The sequence below is a fragment of the Salvia hispanica genome, unplaced genomic scaffold (genome assembly GCF_023119035.1).
Source record: "Salvia hispanica cultivar TCC Black 2014 unplaced genomic scaffold, UniMelb_Shisp_WGS_1.0 HiC_scaffold_1382, whole genome shotgun sequence".
Taxonomy (NCBI): domain Eukaryota; kingdom Viridiplantae; phylum Streptophyta; class Magnoliopsida; order Lamiales; family Lamiaceae; genus Salvia; species Salvia hispanica.
Genome location: NW_025951674.1, coordinates 24,395 through 29,123, shown reverse-complemented (window position 1 = coordinate 29,123; position 4,729 = coordinate 24,395).

Sequence of the window (4,729 nt, the reverse complement as noted above, 5' to 3'; positions counted from 1 at the left end):
ATTTAAAGATATAATAGACTAAGCTCAAAAATCAAGAGTTTAGTAACTCGATAAACGCAATATTTCCCAACATTCCTAAAACAAAGAATTAGGTTAGAAACAATAAGATAATAGTTTTCCAAAAATATTATTGGAAGCATTCAAAGAGAAAGCGAAGCCGTATGAAGACACGACTACACTCAAAAACCCAGCCATCCATATTATTCGATTCAATCTTCTCAACACCACCCGACCACTTCCATGCCGCTCAACACACACATCACACAGGAAAACATCATTTGGTATTTTAAACATACTCAGTGGACTCATGCCAAAACATTTATAGTTATGTCACCCTTACCATAGTGAACTCAGAAGGTTTTAGAATTTTATATAAAGATAAGTATCGAGTATCACAAAATATATCGACAGATTCAGCGATCGAATAATACCTCCCATTTTCTCATCAATTATCATTTCATATGGTGCGACGAAGTGTGGCCACACTTTCGCCCACGAGACCCGACCGACTAGCAAGAAGGACGGCTCCCAAAGTCTCCGGTGTACCTTGGCGATAGGGTTTCTTGACCTGCTGATTGAATTCGTTTTTATAGCCCTTTAGCCTAATGGAGCGTACTCTGATCTAGGCATCAGGCACACACAATATCAAAATAATTCCTTGACATGGCATAACGAGTTTAATCCACCCTTATTTCTCCAACATCATAAGTTTGCAACACGAGAGTTTAAGAATAAAGCCCCACCCCTCGATTTCCTTCGAGTTCAAAAAAACGCACTTCTTCTTGTTATCACACCGGGAAGCCTTGAACTATCACCTTTAGTTCATATATTTCAAATAAGCCTCAATCATGGATCAAAATCATGCATGATCTCACGTTTCCCTTTTCCCATCGATTATTTTCAATATCACTAATCCAAATCAAGTGCGATTATCATATCGTTTATTCACACAACAATTCCAGATTTATCATCAAATCGTGCCACGCATGAGTGTTCCCACACAACACACGCACACACAACACGCATGTGCATCAAATTTCACCCAGTTAAAAGTTCCCCCTTCACTCGTTCTAAATGCATGTGGACTGGAAACTGAATTGATCGGTAGAAGAAGAGAAGATCAAAATAAAAAGTACCTTTTCAATGAAGCAATCGGTAGAAAACAAAGTAGGATCTTGATTCTTCAACAAAATCTTGAATTGCAGCTTCAATTCTTCTCCAAAGATGAAGAATTAATGGAGAAATGAAAAATTTGAGAGGTAGGGAGAGAGAGAGATATCGAGATTGAGGGAGAGTGGGGGACGGTTTCTGTAGCTAGGGTTTGATTCTCCCTCTTATATTTATAGTGCAGATATACTACAATAATTAAATAAATTAAAGATTTGGAGAGATTTAGGGAGAGTTGGGCGTTCTAAAACACGTTGAAAGGATTTGAATTTCTTAGCCTATTTAGTGCTTTAATGATTTAATTTGAATATTCCAGCGGAAGTAGAATAAAATATCGCGGAAGCGAAAAATAATAATAAATCTCCCCAAGATATATCAAAAGTGAAAAATTGTAGTTTCATTCTCTTAAAGGGGATTTGTATAAATCCTAATTAAATTAGGATATGGTAAGATCTTATTTACATTTGGCAAGATATGCTAGGATATTTGAATTTATTTATGGAAGAGAATAAACAGGGATCAGGCTAAAATAATATTGACTATTCTTCGTAGCCACGTCATATTTTTCACCATCGTGACTATTCAATAGCCACGTCACATATTCAACAAGTTGACCATTCAACTTTCGATCTCAACTCAAAAATGTAATTTAGGTCACATAGCATATTGGAATTAATTCCTCGTCAATTTAATTCCACATATCATAGCATTAAAAGCATTTAATGCAAAAATTTCATATCACAAAAATTAGGGTTTTGACAGGATGTTACAACTCATGACCATTTATAATTCTTTGTCTTTAAGTGTTTGTTGAAATAATATAGGTCACACGCGCTATTTTCAAGTTAAATTGAAAATAATTATATTATATTGCTAATTTATGGCTTTAGGATATGATGTTGCGAAAGATCACAAATGCGACAAATTGGATGGTAGGTCAAAAACCATTCCTATAATGGCAAAACAGATATACCTAAAGATTAGGAATTGTTCTATTTAAAGTAAAAAATAATTATCATCTTCATAATTTTACACTACTTTTGGTGCAATGATAAATTTATGGCCCATGTTTTACAATATTCAGCAGGTAAAAAGTGAATGCAATATCAAGATGCATCAATTGATATGTTTTGAAATAATAATGTTAATGCTCCATTATTATATAGTGGGCATATATAACATCAAATTAGGAAATGTAAATATATAACTTGGTCAAATTAAAATGTATCCATATCTTGGAATACAAAATCACGTGAATTCCTACTAAAATGGGAGTAGCTAGATACATTATTGAGTCAATTTCTAAGGATCGATGTAACTCAAAAACACGAGTACTTCCTATCCCGAACAGGGAGTCTCATTTTTTTTCTGACGCGGTTTTAATTAAAAAATGTTAAGAAAAGTGTGAAAAAAAAGCTAGTGAATATGAGTCTCACTTATATTATATATGGAGTATATGAAATGTGAGTGAAAAGAATTAGTTGGATGTAAGGCCTATATAATTAGTAAAAGTGAACCTGAACTCCTATTCACGGTATGCGAGACGAACGAAATGGAAAAAAGGGACTCTTGTTGGCGGACAGGCCGAGGGAGTAATTTTTGAGTGATTTTTCTTTGAAAATACTCCTGTTCTATAATCCAAAAATTAACGGCATATAACAATCCATTAATTTTCATATAGTATTTATTAAAATATTGTTGAGAAAGATCTCAAAATTGGTTGGACTAATAACTAAGTAAAACTCGAATACTAATAGTGGTATAGTATCAATAATATGTATTAGTTGAAGTCTTGAAGACCTACAATTTGTTGATCATTTTTATTTTGTTTGGTAAATATATAAGCTTTTTATTTGAAGTTTTAGTAGCATATAATCTGATTTATAGGTGTAGTAATTCAGTAGGAGTGTGAGTTAATTTAAAGTTGGGATATGTATGTTGAAGTGAGAATATAATTAAAGAATAATACTAGTACAAATATGTAGGTTACGATTTATATCCGATTGCAATCGAAGTAATAAATCCAAAACAGATATTTGTATTGTCCAAACATGCAACGGAAGTCCAATACAGTTCGATTAAATCTATTAGCTTATAAAGTTTTCGTTAAATTTGGCTTCTTAATTACAAGTTAATTGCTAGTGATAATAAATACTAGTAGTACAAATATGTAGGTTATGATTAAGTAATTAATAAAGTGAGTGATATGAAACATCTAAAAAGCAAGATGTTATATAACTAATATCTCAGAAGCATGAGTTCTCAAAACTCAAACATGATGGTGATGGTAATTGTGATAAGTAGTTTGGTTGTAATAAGTGATTCGGCATAACTAATGTTGCTAGTAATCAGCCAATTCGAGGTTGGATATAGCAGTAGATCGAAAGAGTGCTACAAGATTTGGAGGGAAGACGCAAATCTGAGTTTAATGAGATATGCAACAGTTAGTAGTATCATACCCCGAAGTTTGTTGTGGTCTCATATTTACTAAGAGTACTAGTATTATCACCCGTTATGTAATCGGGTCATATGATTTTCAGTTAATGGATACAAATTTTAAACAATTCAATAGAAATAATAATAATAATAATTATTATTATTATTATTATTATTATTTACACTTTATATAAAAAGAAATATATATTTTCTTAGTCTCACTATAACTGAAGCATTTTCTACTGGCCATTAGATTATATACATATTTATTTTGTATTTTTTGAGTTGAGTAGATAAAAGAGGAGATATTAGTGGGGTGATAATGATGTTTCCATTTTAGTGAATATGTTAATTAGATTTAGACATTAAAAAAGAAAAGAAAATAGATCACTTAGAATGAAAAAGATGGTGTATATAGTAACACATTATTAGATATACCAATCTCTCTTTCCAATAAAAATAGTCTTCTTTGTCCATTTTGGCGGCCCTACAAAAATAGTCATTTCTATTTTCGGCAAGTCCTTTATCTCTTATAAAATGAGTTTTATTCTCCATTAACAATACTTCCTCACTTTTTCTTTCTACATCTCTTCTACTTTACCAATTCGCATTAAAACCGTATTGTTCTCAAAGTCTCCATTTTTTATGAGGTAATATTAGTACATTAATTTATGTTAAACTATTAATATATTAAAAAATTAGTTGATATTTTCAATAATTATAAATTGTCGGATTCCCGGTTTAAAGGGATTTAGAAGGATAAAGTTTGTTAGATGTATATTAAAAGAATGTAGGAAATACCATAAACTAAATTTATTTGTTATAGTAAACGCAACTAAGGATTCATGGTCAAACACTAAATGCATATTAGATATTTGATGTATATAAAATACTCCTTCCGTTCTATAATAATAGGGAGTTTTTCCATTTCCGTCGTTCCATAGTAATAGAGTCATTTCATTTTTAATAAAAGTCAATATATTTTTCCATGCCTACTTTACTCTCTCTTACTTTTTCTTTTCTTCACCTCTCTACCTTTTTTAGAACGAAGGAGTACTTTTTACCATCAAAATAGATCTTTGAGATAAGTTACATGCAATTATAAATTGCAGAAGTCCAATGCTTC